The sequence below is a fragment of the Lagenorhynchus albirostris genome, chromosome 1 (genome assembly GCF_949774975.1).
Source record: "Lagenorhynchus albirostris chromosome 1, mLagAlb1.1, whole genome shotgun sequence".
Lineage (NCBI taxonomy): Eukaryota > Metazoa > Chordata > Mammalia > Artiodactyla > Delphinidae > Lagenorhynchus > Lagenorhynchus albirostris.
In genome coordinates, this window is record NC_083095.1 from 14,437,301 (window position 1) to 14,452,555 (window position 15,255).

The 15,255-nt window shown below is 44.7% G+C and overlaps 1 protein-coding gene across 1 annotated transcript in view; it reads left to right on the plus strand.

Annotated features, from left to right (window-relative positions):
* Positions 1–15,255, plus strand: part of FOXN3 (forkhead box N3) — a 404,980-nt gene that overhangs the window by 94,467 nt on the left and 295,258 nt on the right. Inside the window, exon 2 of the mRNA XM_060121498.1 lies at positions 9,880–9,995. The gene's annotated coding sequence lies outside the window, so the exon portion shown is untranslated. The remainder of the gene's footprint in view (positions 1–9,879; positions 9,996–15,255) is intronic.

Consider the following 15,255-nt stretch of genomic DNA (forward strand, 5'->3'; position numbering starts at 1 on the left):
AGAAAACCAAAGCCCCGGTTCAGAAATAGGCAGAAAGAGTGAATTCACCCTCACCTGCCATTTGTTCAGTTCAGGCCTCCAGTGGATTGGCTAAGTCCCGCCCACGTTGGGTAGGGCAATCTGCTTCACTCAATCCACAGATTCAAGTCCCATCCAGAAATACCCTCACAGACACACCCAGAATCACGTTCAGCCAAGTATTGGGATACCCTGTGGCCCAGTCAAGTTGACACGTAAAATTAACCATCACAGGATGCTAACCAATTTATTGCTGCTTCCTGCTGATTCCAGTCCCCTTTTTACGTCCAAAGCCCAAGGAGCCTCTGATCATCTTTCCCCTCCAAGGCCCTCTCTGAGGAGTGGCCAGGATTTAGGGTGGGACACATGGGAAGGAAGAGGGTTCAGGACGTGGGAGCAGGCTGAGAGGATGTGCTTTGGGGGCAGGGGCTGACCTCAGCCTGAAGGCTGACCCGTCTCCTTCCACCGTTGGAAGAATATAGGTGGGCGAGGGCCGAGAGGAGCATTGCCTAACTTTAACCACCAGCCATAATTGATGCCCACACTGATTTATCTGAGACTTAGTATCTGTCCTTTTATAAGTATTGTTGCTACAGTTATTTTAAGCCCTTTACAAGCCAGTACATTTGTGAGCACACCTAGAGGCAGTGTGGCTCTTGGAAAGAGCATGAGATCAGTTAACAGCAGGCAGAGTTGTGCCTCTGAATGTGTTGACTCCAGGCCAGTCACGGACTTTGGAATCTCAGTGCCCTCCCATAGGAGATGAGATTGCAGATAATTGCCACACTAATACATAGTGTAATCTTGTCATAGTCAGATGAGATGACCTATATGAAAACACTTCGTAATACTCAACAAATATGGAAGGGTGAAGTAAAGGTAAGAAATGACTGTTTTTTACTGCTGTGACTCTGTTCCTTAAGTTTGTAAGTGCTGGTCAGGATTAGTTAAAGAGTCATCACTACCTGCCCTGCTGGTACTCGAAGACTAGACTTTAATATACTGGACTCCTCTTGAGATGCTTTCAAAAAGTGACATAGTTCTTTGGCCAGTAAAGTGTATACACGTGCCTATTTTCTGTTTTGCCTTATCTTACGGATGCGTTGATCATTATTATCATAGTGTGTAGCCAAGAATGATTCGGTTTAGGAAAATAATAGTCAAAAACTTTGCTGGTCTTTTGTAGGATGGTTTTGCCATAGACCTTGCAAATAAAGTAGTGGCTTCTTTAAAACATGCCGGTTCAGAGTCACGGATCTGCATTTTTAAAGCCTGCAATTGATTGTTCAGTGTGAAAATTGTATTCCAGTGAAACACATCAGCATGTAAATCTAAAGTGTGGCCATTTTCATCTAGATTGAATATTATTAAGTAGCCCAAGGGATAGGCTGTAATTAAGATTTCGAAGAGCTTACTTTTGTTGACTGTGATGAGTAACCCCGGTATTGAAAGTGGCATACCAGTTTGAAGAAGGGGAAGATGGCCCAGCAAGACAGTATCTACATGTTTTGGCTTTTAGGTGTCACGAAAGAATTTGAGTTTTCTTCACCGATCCACACATTTGATGAGGGCAGCGATTTGAACGTGATGCAAATACGAGAATGTTCAGATTCCAGGGAAATCACATTTCTTTCTGAACGATGGCAGATTTCCACCTTGTTAGTCCCTCACTGATTCTAATACCTTCGTCCATGGGTTTAGGAACAAAGACCAACTGGGGACAGATGAAGCCCTTGTTGGGGTTTATGCTTTTGCCTAATTAAAACGATTGGATTCACAGCCTGCTAATGCAGCTCTAGTTAAAAGGGAGAACAACTCTCAGCTTGGATCCACTTCGGAAAGTTTGCAAAACCTCCCCCTGCCTTTCACAGAACTGAGATGGCACATTTCTGATAGCGTCTTCATTGTGGTACAATTCCATGATAACTGTTCTTAGGTGAGACGAGATGCTCACCTTGTTCTGTCCTACGCACACCATTTTAAAAGAAAGAAACAAAGTTCTCCATTTCTCTCAGGAGAAGTTAGTGAAAGGATCCATGCCTATTTGCACCACCTTAAGCAGGTACCCAGCAGGCTAGGTTGGCACACAGCTCCTTTCAGCCATCCGTATTTTCAGGTGTACCATATGTATTTAGTACATCATTTGATAATGCTAAAAAAATATTAAAGCAGTGTGAGACTAAAGGAGAAAGAAGATGAATGTTAGCATTCCCCTGGGGTTCATGGGTGAAGGAATTAACACAGCGTGGCACTCTACCCTAGCTGTGTTTGTTTCCATGGCAACAGCTACGTACATGTTTCAGACTATCTACAGTGACACAGTTGCAGAAATAGTAGCTTGCAGGTTTCTGATATCGCATCAGTGGACAGGCAGCACGTACTATATTAAGTAAGTGTAAAAGAATTTAAAATATAGCTCTGATTCAGATGTATATTAGCTCAGCTAAGCGATGTATTGGGGATTTCGGCATTCCCCTTCCTCATGACAACAAAATCTGGGCAAAGTTGAAAGTTGCAAGATTCCAGTCAAACAATTATCCCTGCTTGGGTAAATATCATCAAAAGAAACAAATGTGAGTGAGTTACAAAGGTAAGAAAATGGCTTTTGTAGATGACATATTTCAGAAGGATATTGTCAGTGAAGCTAATTTTTTGGAGGGCGGGTAGTGATGGGTAAGGAACGTAAGCTTTGGTTGAAAATAGCTGAGTCTTAAAGCAAATCAATGTGCACCAGAATCTTTAACTGCTGCTGAGTTTATGGTAACTAAGGTATTTGAATGTATCATTCTAAAATTGCTTTTATATAAAAATGATCAGGTGAGGAGCAGAGAGGCTGACTGGGTATATGCAGTTAAAGAGAAATTGGGGCTCCGTTGTCTTTCTGAATGCTTATGTAAATATCTCCCTTCTCGCCAGGATGACCCTGGTTTGTCTTTCACATTCGCTGCTACTTTTTGGTACCATTTACTGTCCTGTGTGTTTATATTATGCTGCCACGTTGTAGCCTGGTAAGACTTGAGTGTTGGTTAGAGAGCACCCAAGTAAAGATGATAGACTTTGTAAGTGTGTGACTTTGCAATCAAATTGTACAGTAATTTAGGAGGAGAACTGTTCAAATGAGTATTTAGTTACAGGCTAGACCTCTGCCTGTGAATAGTAGCCTAGGTATTAGGTTAATGGATTTTGATGTGCACATTATGATTGCGGGAGCTTTCAAGTGTGTTGTAGTTCAATTTATACTGAGGTTTTCATGTCAGAATATTTTTATTTATGCCCATTATTCCACGTAAGCCTGCATTTACCTTACAGTTTTAGTATTTATGTATCAGGAAAGAGAATGTAAAATGGCATGGTAATTTAAGCTAATCTATTCATTTGAGGAGGATTTGTTTTCTGACCATAGGTGGACTTCTACAAAAAGTGGTATGAGAAACGCAACTCTTGTATGTGTGAAACTGTTTTTTATGTGCACAGGGAACTGTCTCCCACGTCTACTGCACACTGTTCTTCACAGTAATTATTTGATTGAATGTTCAGAGAACACCTATGGGAGGAGGGGGTTCGGGAGCTTCCTGCACACCTGGGGGTGTGGGGGGCTGGGAGAGATTTGGGGTTGTGAGTCAGGGATGGAACCCTAGAATGTTTGACACCCTAGTGGATAGATACGATTTGCCTTCTAAATAAGGTGATCCAAAGTGAAACTAGTGTTGAAACCTCCCAGCAATGCCCATCTGTAGCCTGAGCCACCCGGAGACGGGAAGTGAAGTCTGTGTCTTCTAAGGGGAATTTTTGTTTTTGTTTTTGTTTTTTTTGTGGTGGCTCATACTAAAGGCAGCTCCTTTCTCAGACGGGGAGCCCCTCTGCCTATTCTCACACTCATCTCTGTAGTTTCGGGACCCCAGCCCATCTTTGGGGCCGACGGGAGGGCAGGCTTGCAGACCCCCTCCCCCATGGCCTGAGCTGCCCGGCGGGCCCCGGGCATCCTGGTGGGCAGCCTCTCTCTGTGACAGCTGCAGGAAGCCACCTGTGCTTGGCCCCGAGGCAGAGAAACCAAATGCTCTTGGTGTGAGGGTTTACTTGATGTTCCGCTATTACATTTGAGGGGCCCTGGAAGCCTTGGGTCATTACCCTTGAGCTCTGAAACTGGAAATCAAAAAAGTGCCAATGAACTACTTTGGATGATAGTTCAACTTCTGCCTGTTTGGGGAGTGCAAGCCCTTCCAACAGTTGACACGTTTGTATATATTTTTTTCATCGTCCCAAAGTACTTTCCAGTGTAAACAAAAAATCTCCAGAAGACACCAGTCTAAGCCATGGTATGTTAACTCTTTCGTAAAAATAGAAAAACACATAAACCAAAACATAAAGCCCTAGGCGGCACCAGTCATTCAAATGTAAAATCCTGGCAGTGCTTGTAGGAAACTCAATTGCTTCCATCTGAAGAGCCAGGAAGTTGATTTGGAAAAAAGTAAATTTGAGGGATTCCCAAATAGTGGCAGCATGAAATGAATAAGAGAAAAATGAAGGTACAGACTGATCTTATTACCAGTCGTAAATGGTAATAGAATTGCCAGAATAAACTTTCTGGGCATAGCTCATTTAGAGTCTCTGCTGCCTGGTTGTTTCTGAAGGTTCTTAGTGGTCACAGGGTAAGAGCCAATCCCCAGGCTGGTGTCCAGGGCTTTCCACCATTAGTCCCTTTCCAGCCTTCTCTGTCACTAGGTCTCTTTCTTGAGCATCCCGGGGCCTGCCCTAGGGTAATAAATACTATATCCTGGCCTCGTGGGGGAAGTTTCTAGGCCTTTGCTCTTGCTGCTGTCTCTGCCCGGATTCCTTTCCTCCCACTTTCCCGGCTTCAATTCCAATTCCTCCAAAAAACCTTACAGATCTCCCCCTGTCACCCTCCCTGGGATGACTTTTCCATCCTTTCCATCATGCTCCCATAGCAGTTGGTCTTCAAATTATAGCACTTATTTCACTATATTAGGATGAGTTGTATCTTTTCTGAACTGTGATGTAAATGTATCAAAGACACAGGACCGGGCTTCCCTGGTGGCGCAGTGGTTGAGAGTCCGCCTGCTGATGCAGGGGTCATGGGTTCGTGTCCCGGTCCGGGAGGATCCCACATGCCGCGGAGCGCCTGGGCCCGTGAGCCATGGCCGCTGAGCCTGCATGTCCGGAACCTGTGCTCCGCAACGGGAGAGGCCAGAACAGTGAGAGGCCCGCGTACCGCCAAAAAAAAAAAAAAAAAAGACTCAGGACCTTGATTTAGGTACTTCTGTAGCTTTTGCCATACCTAGAACACTACTTCAAACTTGTTTTTCATTGAATTCTTAAACACTTGCAAAGGGATACATCATTGAACAGTCTTCTGCTCAAAGACAGACTGTTAGATACTGAGATTCCTAAGTCTATGTCTGTCCCAGAACCAAGCATCGTGACCAATTCAGCTGCTTTCGGATGCTTCCAAACTTCTGGCTGTTTGGCATCATCTAAACACGGAAGCCAGGTGAATGGCTGATATTCTTTTCATCTTCATGGAATCAAAGATTTTAGAGCCAGAAGGAACTTTAGGGAGCTAAAATCATATTACAGAGGAGAGAATTGTGAGCTTGAACCGGTAAGTGACTTTTCCGAAGCCACGTGGTTGTTTAGTGACCCAGGTGTGTGGATCCAGCCGGTAATATCTCTACGTGGTCCTGCCTCCTGAGCCTTCCTGGCTGTGGCCTTGGGTTCCACTGAAGATATAGCCAGTCAATTTCCTTTCTGCCCCGCTTTGGGATTGGCTCGCCTTCTGTCCATACACACCGTCATCCAACAATAATTCCATTAACTCTTTGCTCGAGGCTGATATCACTGGGATAGAATTAAAAACAAAAGAGAACTGAGAGTTGAACTCAGGGGGACTGAGAGCAATGCTAACAGTTCATTAGCCATCGCCTTGCTAAAGCTACGGCAGCTGCTGGATTCAGTCAAGTTCAGACCCTTAAAAAGAGTGGAAAAAAGAAAGCACATAGTTTCCAGTGCCTGGGCACTGCACAGCCGTCCAGCTGGGTGTAGCACCATGGCAAAAAGATCTGTTCAGTTTCAGAAATACAAGACCCCGTGCTTGCACACAGGGAGGGGACTGTAGCTGCAACTGGGCCTGATTTGGCATTACTTCTGCCTGCAGTTCTATCAGACACAGCTCCTATGGGAAGTCCATTAGTATCTAAAGAAAGAACCAACCCTCCAAGTTGACATAAGGAGCAGGCCTTGTGTGTGTGTGTGTGTGTTTAAAGGCCTGTGTCTAAGGTCGACAGGCTTTTTAAGAGAAACTCTTGGTTTTCTATGTAAACGGTGTACCTCCTCTGGTCCAGAGTTAGCCTGTTCAGGGAATGAAACACAATTCAGGTTTCTGAGTTGGAAGCCTGATTAATCTTTCTGCCAGTTACATATGGAAATAAATTAGTAAATGGTCCATCTGGGACTAAACTACTGCAGAGATGATAAATTATCGCCATCATATGTCTGTGTTGCTGCAGACTGAGTCGTGCTCACCAGGAGCTGCTGAAAGATATCTGGATGCTCTAGCGAGGTCAGAGGAATAAAAGTTAAAAAAAAAAAATTAGAAGTAAAAAATTTACCTTGAAATGTTTTTTTGGGAGGACAGTTTGGTTGGTGCCAAGTTTGTGCCTTAGAACTGCTCTATCTGCAAATATTTAAAAGGAGAGTCTGGGCATAAGAAACATTTTACTTTTATATTTTCAAAGGCCAATACAGTAACAAGTATTGATTAGTACCCAAATGTCTCAGTGAGTAGGATAGTATAATTATATATACAATAAAAATATACCCCTGTGTAATATTACACCTTATAACTTTCAGAGCAACTTCTTGTCTGTTTTCTTATTTAAATTTCAAAGGTGGGACAAGTCAGTGTCTCTAATTCTTTTTTTTTTTTGCGGTACACGGGCCTCTCACTTTTGTGGCCTCTCCCATTGCGGAGCACAGGCTCCGGACGCGCAGGCTCAGTGACCATGGCTCACGGGCCCAGCTGCTCCGCGGCATGTGGGATCTTCCCGGACCAGGGCACGAACCCGTGTCCCCTGCATCGGCAGGCGGACTGTCAACCACTGCGCTACCAGGGAAGCCCTCTAATTCTTGATGGATGAAAAAGTGAGGTTTAGGAAGTTGAGTGCCTTGCCCTTAATGACACAGATGGCTAAATGGCAGAACTGGGATGAACAACGGATTCGGAATCCAGCTTCATTTCCATCAGAGCCTTGCATGACATCAAAAACATTTTCAGTTTTTCATCATTCATCTAGCAGCACCAGGAAATAAAGCCTTCTATTTCTGTCAGTTTTCTAGAAGCAAAAGCCATACCTTCTTGATCATGAAAAGTAGTTTTTTCTCTAATGAGAAGTGTTGAGTATTAGTTTAACTTTTTTAGGGCATGTTTTAATTTTTTTAATTGAGGTATGATTGACATAAAATTTTATTAGTTTCAGGTGTACCACAATGATTCAATATTTGCATACGTTGCAAAATGATTACCGCAATAAGTCGAGTTGACATCCGCCACCTTACATAGTTACAAAAAAATTTTTTTTCTTGTGATGAGAACTTTTAAGATCTACTCTCTTGGCAACTTTCAAATATGCAATACGGTCTTATTAACTATAGTCATCCTGTATCTCCACGACTTACTTTATAACTGGAAGTCTGTACCCTTTGATCCACTTTATAACTGGAAGTCTGTACCCTTTGATCCCTACACCCATTTCTCCCAGTCCCTGGTTTAACTTTTCCTTTTGACTGAGGCACACCCCTCTCCACTTGAGTTATTTTATAAAGCTAAAACCATCAGTGCCTTCAGGGGCTTTTTAGGTGTGGTAACATTTTGCCCCTTTGCAGAATGGCCCGAGGCTACTGTGACATCCAGATGCCTGCTTTGAAATTTTCTTTTGTGTCTTCCTCCAGGGCAAACCTTCAGCAGTTAATCCTTGAAGCAGCTGAGGTGCTCCCCTCTAGAAAAAGCAGTTCAAAATGTACAGAAAAGCAGACTAGACTTAGAAATTATTAAATCACCTGGTTTATCAGACGTCAGTTTCTAAACATAAGCCATAGGTGCTGCTAAGTAGTCTTCATACAAGAAAGAGAAGCAACGGGCCCCTAGCATTTACGTGTCTGTGCTTGGCAGTAACCTTGTCTCACCGAGAGCACCTCCAAGTTTCTCACGTATCAGCCAGACCTGGTTCCTCCATGTACCTGAATAGCCCTCATGCTTTCTCACCTCTGGGCCTTTGCTTCAGCTTTTCCCTATTCCCGCCTGTCAAAATCCTGTACAGATCTCAAGTCCCATTACTATTGTCTTGATGCTTTCCCTTACCTGCCTCCCCACACCAATCAGAAACAAATGTCTCCTTTGAAAACTTCTAACTCTTTTTTTTTTATTTAAAAAAAAATTTTTTTTTTTTGATGATGAGAAACAATGCCGTATTTTATTTTATTTTTTTTTGCGGTGCGGGCCTCTCACTGTTGTGGCCTCTCCCGTTGTGGAGCACAGGCTCCGGACGCGCAGGCTCAGCGGCCATGGCTCACGGGCCCAGCGGCTCCGCGGCACATGGGATCCTCCCGGACCGGGGCACGAACCTGTGTCCCCTGCCTCGACAGGTGGACTCTCAACCACTGCGCCACCAGGGAAGCCCCTAACTCTTTGTTAGAGAAAATAACACGGTCTGTATTTGAGTTGCCTGTATACCTGTTTTATCTCCCATAGAGGACAATACATTTCTCAAGGGCAGGGATTTCATCATCTTCTCTCTCTGACCCTTCTTCCCTCCCCAATCCCTAGCCCAATACTTGGCCCTTAATTGAAGCTTAACATGCAGTAGAGTAGGGTAATTTTATTTTTTAACAATGGACTCAATGCCTTTGGATGGGTGGATAAATTAATGATTTAAGATGTATCAATATCACTTGGAGGCCTTGTTAAAACAGATCCCTGAGCCCCACCTCCAAATATTCAGATTTAGTAGATCTTGGGTTGGGCCAAGAATCTGCATTTCCAACAAATTCTCAGGTGATACTGATGCTGCCCTTCCAGGGACCACAGTTTGAGAACCACTGATAGAATGAATTTGTTTCCTAACATTCTCACACTAAAGCTCATAGGCTCACACCATTCTTTTCATTAGAGAGCCTATTGCTGTGTCTTCCTTGATGTGTAGGTCAAAAAAATATCTTCCGTTAGAAATTATGATGCCGTCTATCCCGTGTACCAACTTTTCTATTTTGTAAGATTATAGGTTAACCGTGTCCTCCAAACCTGTAGCCCATTTAGTGAGCTTTAGCTTGATAGCATCTTTTTCTCCAGGAATAGAGCCAGCGTAATTTTATTTTACAACAACAGACTAGGGAGTCATTGACTTTGCAGCCTGTATACCTGGTCTACCCGGAGGATCAAGGCTGGTTCTCATGGTGGAAGGCCGGTCTTGGAGGCTTGCTGGCGCTCTGATGTTTTTCCTTTATATAGACAAGTGTTTCACTGGCAGCTGAAGTAAAGTAAAATGATCTCACAAATGTCTCAATGGCAGCTAGAGTAAAATAAGATAATCTCATAATATCTATGGCATGTATTTTTAAATCTCTGGGTCCTTTTATGCCCCATGAGGCAGTTTCAAGAACACTCCATCACGAAAGACCCAGTGCTTCAATAACTTGCCAAGAAATAAAGAGGTACCGTTGCAATTGACTTTTTCGCTGAAGTATGTCATGTTTTAGAGAGTCAGGCCAGAGGTGACATCCACCGTGGTTGAGAGGGTTCTCTCTCCTCCTCTGCTCTAATCCCGTCGTCCTTCTGCTCCTCTCCACCAGCCACTAGACGCATCATCTCCTAGAAGACCAGCGTTCTCGTGATCATGGAGGCCTCTCTGTCCTTTCTGTGACTGGAGCAATGCTGACCTCGGTTTCCTGGACCCATTCTGACTCAGGTAACCAAGCTTTGCCTTCCCCAGCTGGCTTACACCTCATGGAGATTGCACTGAATAAATGAAATACCAAAGCTATATTTAAATGCAAATGCCAAATTGATTGTTTCTCTAGCAATTGAAATCCTCCCCCTCTTCCTCCGCGTCTTGGCGTCTTTTTTTTTTTTTTTTTGCGGTTCGCGGCCCTCTCACTGTTGTGGCATCTCCCGTTGCAGAGCACAGGCTCCGGACGCAGGCTCAGCGGCCATGGCTCACGGGCCCAGCCGCTCCGCGGCATGTGGGATCTTCCCGGACTGGGGCACGAACCTGTGTCTCCTGCATCGGCAGGCGGACTCTCAACCACTGCGCCACCAGGGAAGCCCCCTCCGCGTCTTCTTTTTCTTTTTTTTTCCCCGCATCTTCTTAATGATCAATTTATACAGCTGATCAGACTGACAATGTGGTCAATGAATTTAGGCATTAAGATAATGAGTCACATCTTTATTTAAAATTTTGGTGTGTGTCATAGACACAAAGCAACAGGCACATTGCTGGGAATTTTTGTATAGAAACTAGCCTCTGCCGTACCTAGTTTCTCTAAGTCATTTTCTTTCCCATAATACTGTATTTCTTTTTATAAATTTATTTATTTATTAATTTATGGCTGTGTTGGGTCTTCGTTGCTGTGCGCGGGTTCTCATTGCGGTGGCTTCTGTTGTTGTGGAGCACGGGCTCTAGGCGCGCAGGCTTCAGTAGCTGTGGTTCGAAGGCTCTAGGGCACAGGCTCAGTAATTGTGGCGCACGGGCTTAGTTGCTCCGCGGCATGCGGGATCCTCCCGGACCAGGGATCGAACCCGTGTCTCCTGCATTGGCAGGCGGACTCTCAACCACTGCGCCACCAAGGAAGCCCCTATATTTCTTTTGAATTGTATTAATCTTTCTAATGTTGGACCTTTTAATTGAGTTTAATAAGTATCATTGAGTATCTGTTATGTGTTCTCAGGGCAGATGGGGATAAAAAACTATAAGACGTATAAAAACATAAGATACATCCTCATGCAACTCAGACCTTAGCAAAGGAGCCACGACTCACTCATAAGAAAATGGCAGATGGCGCTCAGCTTCTGGCCGGAGCCGTGCACTATGGTAGCTCTCTGGTTCAGGGAATTAAGAGACCTTGAGGATTGGGATTGAAATAATCGGAGAGTTCATGGAAGAGGGAGGGCTGAAGGCGGGCTTGGTCACAGCCAAGAGGGAAGAGAAGCAGCCTGGTCTGGCCCGGAAGGCGGGAACGAGCCTGCCATGAGCCTAGCCAGTGAGGACCACACAGGGCTTGGAGGACCCCGAGCCTCTTCTATCCCAGCCAGAGCCAGGCTCCTCCTCAGGGCCTGGGTCCCTTAAGGTTCCCCTGGGGACACGCTCCCTGCTCTGTTACAGAGTCACCTTGGCTGACGGCTTCCTTCAGGGGACCCTAGTCTGTGGTGCCCCAGCCCTGGCTTGGCTACCTGGCTGGCCTTCTGCTTCCTTGGGCTTGCCCATACCTGGCCTCTGCCTCTCTACCTGATTGTTTATCCTCACATACCTGCCCCCCTCCCCTCTGCACTCTGCCTGGCGGGTGTGGCTTGACAGGGCCCCGGGATGAACCAGGTGCTGTGTGAGGTCAGTCCCTGGTGATTCACAATGGGTGATTCTGAGCTGAGAAGTGGAATGGAAGGGTAGGAAGAAGAAGCCAGGAACGTGAGTTTGTACGTTGATGCCAAGAGTGTATCACGAGTTCTGAAAACCAGAATTCAGGGAGGGCCTCAAGGCTGAAGCTGGGGCCGTAGTCAGGGATGGGAGCCCAGTGTGCTGATTCATCTTGCAATGGCCCAGCAAATCCTGCCCACACCTAGCGCTTTTGGATAAAGCAGTGGCGGCGTTCCTGCCCTGGGTCTTGAGGGTGCTGGTGAGGGTCGCCGGCCGAGGCCCCCGCCCAGCCCGTCAGGTCTGCGTGGCCACACACCACCTTCCTTAGCGTGCACCAGTGCTTCTGGAACTGAGGCCTGGCTCATCCAGGAGCTCAGGCCTTCCTGGAGTCAGAGCCCTGGATCACCAGCCACCAGGAAGTGGAAGAACTAGAATAACAGTATTCGTGTTCCCCTCCCACACAAGCGACTGCCTAATCTGTCGTTGCCCTGCCTCTTCTAAGCCTGGGGTGGGTCAACTACGGCCCGCCGGCCAGGCGTGGCCCACTGCTTGTCTGGGGTGGACAAGCTGAGATGGTTTTCACATTTTAAAATGACTGGAAAAAATTAAAAGAAGAATAGTATATTTTGCCTCGTAGAGATGATATAGAATTCAGATTTCAATGTCCCTAAATTAAGTTTTACTGGAACATAGTCATGTTTATTTATTTCCAGATTGTCTATACCAGCTTTTACGCTACAAGGGCAGAGTTGAATAGGTGCGTCAGAAACCATAAAGTGTTTGCTTTCTGACCCTTTATAGAAAAAAAGGTGCTATCCTCTGGCCTAGGCAATTGATTGACACAAGTGTTTGCAAAATTTGAGGTGTGGAACTTTTTCCCTCATAAAGAAAATAGGATTGAAGGATGAGTGGGATTTAAATAAGCAAGAGAGGAAGAGAGGCATTTTCTAGATTGAGATAGAGAATTGGTCCTAGTCTAGTTGGATTTTTCTGTTCATCTATTTAACTTTCAGTTAAAGCTAGATATGACACTGAGGCTATTTCATTTCAGGAATCTAATTATTAGGGTCGTCTTTAAAAGGAGGCATCCAGGCTTCTCAGGTGAACGTAAATGTTGGAACAAATCAGCACCAAATTAAAATATAGCCTGCATTTTGGAACTTTCTTCTTTTTACTTGGCACTGGGTGTGAACTATTTTGTTTTAAACCAAGAAAGCATTTTGTTTTAAATCAAGTAAGCATTGAAGGTTTGCCATGAGTAAGCTATGGCATTTAATCTTCGCAGCATTTTCCCAGTCTGGTGGGGATTTTTGATACTGTTGAGTGAAAACTGGTGAAAGTTGGAGATGCGGGTTCTAATCGTATTAGCTAGCTGAGCCAGGGCAGGCTGTGGGATACTAGGGTAAAAAGTACACTCCAAATCTCAGGGTTTAGTGCAATAAAAGTGTATTTCTCACTCACCCAGAGTTGGATTGCACGAGTGTGGCTTTGCTGCCTCCCCCATCCTGTGACACCTACGTCTCAAACTGTGGCTTCCTGGTTGCTTCAATATGTGAAAAAGAGTTGAGAACACACACCCGTTCTTAGGTGCCTTAGACCGGAAGTGACTCAGACCAATTCCACATCCACAGTCCATTGGCCAGAACTAGTCACATGACCCTGTCTCGTTGCTGGGAGGGTAGGAAGTAGGGAGCAGCGTGAGGTACGTTTGGGGTTCCCACTGCCCCTGCAACACTGTATCACTGTGGGAAAGCCCAAACTTTTATCTGTGCTTTTGTCTGCTCATGATTAAAGGGTAATTAACCCAGACCTACATTTTTTCACACAGTTTATGAAAGGCTTAAAAAGATGTATGAAAGATCTCTAAAAGGTATAACGAGTTGTAAAATATGCAAGATATAATCGTTACCTAACTTCTTTACCGGGTCTTGAATGGTGATGGGCTGGAGTTGGGATAGTCACATGTGCCCCAGTGTGCCTGGAAGCATCCTAGCATTTGCCAGTTGACCCAACGGAATTATAATACAGCCCTTCCTTTCACACCTGGAAATATGCTGGTATGGACAATACATGACATGCTCACCCCAGCTTCACCCCACTGGTCATCCTTGAAGCTTAATGTTAGCTACTGTTTATTGAGCCTCTTCCAGAGGTCACACTGTCCTCAGCTTCTGCCTGCCTTCTTTTCATTTAATTCCCCAAACAAACTTGTGAAGTAGGTACAAGTAATGTCATTTTAAGATGAGGTAACAGATGCAGAAAGGTTTAAATTGTGGTCGCAGCTAGAGAGTGGCGCCAGCTTGCTTTGAACCCAGCTCTTTCTTGCTCTTTCCAGCTCTTGCACGTGACTGCCTCACTCATCCTTTACAAGGATTGTGCCCTTGACCACGTGGGGCCCCCCTTCCCTGACACTGGCTTGGGAGTCTGTTCCCAGACCGCACACGGGGAGAAGGGTACAGCTCTGAGTGGTGAGTCCAGCCCTTTTTGACCCTGATGAGAAGACAAGTCATGGAATCATGAAGGGGTTCTCCGGAGCCAGCAGTTAACAGGTTCAGGGTGGCAAGCGCTGCTCCTGACTTTCACTTGGTCCCTTTCTGCCTGCTTCCCTAATGTTGACAACTGCAGCTCGTTTTAAAAATGGGCACCACCTTTATATATAGGGAGAAAAGATTTTATTTTGAGATCTAGGGTGGAGTAGAACTCTAGCCGGTGAAGACTTGCCATGTGCTGTGCAGTTGATCCAAACAGGCATCTTCCCAACTTAAACAGTGAGTAGAAACTGAGCTCCATTTTCAGGAAGTTTGTTTACAAGTTTGTTTATTAAAAAAAAAAAAAAAAAAAGCCAAACCAGAACCAACGACCAGTTTGCTTGAAGAATTATATCAGACAAAAACCCATCTACTCAGGAGATGGTTTTAATTTCCCTGGTTCCTGGCCTTCCTAATCACTGTTCAGAACTGACCCCATGGAATCAAAGGGAATAGTCTCTGAAAAATGGACCAAATGTATCAGAAGCACCTATTGCAATGCTTGCTTCAAGAAACCCCGCAGACAATTATACATGTGGTTTCTAGATATACAAAGAAAACTAAAGGAATTCCATTATGAAAGAAAAATTAGATGGAAATTTCTAATCCCATCTCATAAACAATATAGGAATAACTTTTAAATATTCTGCTTTAAGCATGCATTTAATGTGTGCTCTGGGAACCAAATAATCTTGCTAAGATAAAACATTCTAATAATGATTTATGTAAATTTATTTGTACAACGTAATGGTGTAGTTGCCTATAGCAAATTGCTTGGAATATGAAATGACATTTATGAGGTCTTTTTTTTCCCCCCTCTGAATGAATACAGTGGAGAAAATAAGAGACTCCAGAGAGGACAACAGAAATCCATGTTCAAAATGGAGTCTGAGGCCAGAAGAGGCAGAGGCAGCTGGACAGGTTAGGGGGTGTGTAAATAGTCGAGAAACTCAATTCAATATGTGTTCCTGTGATGGTCTCATTAGTTGAGGCATTTGTAAAGCCATACAAAGAGTGTGTGTGTTAGATTCTTAGAAGGCTAGAACCCTTTATTTTAGTGATCATAACTG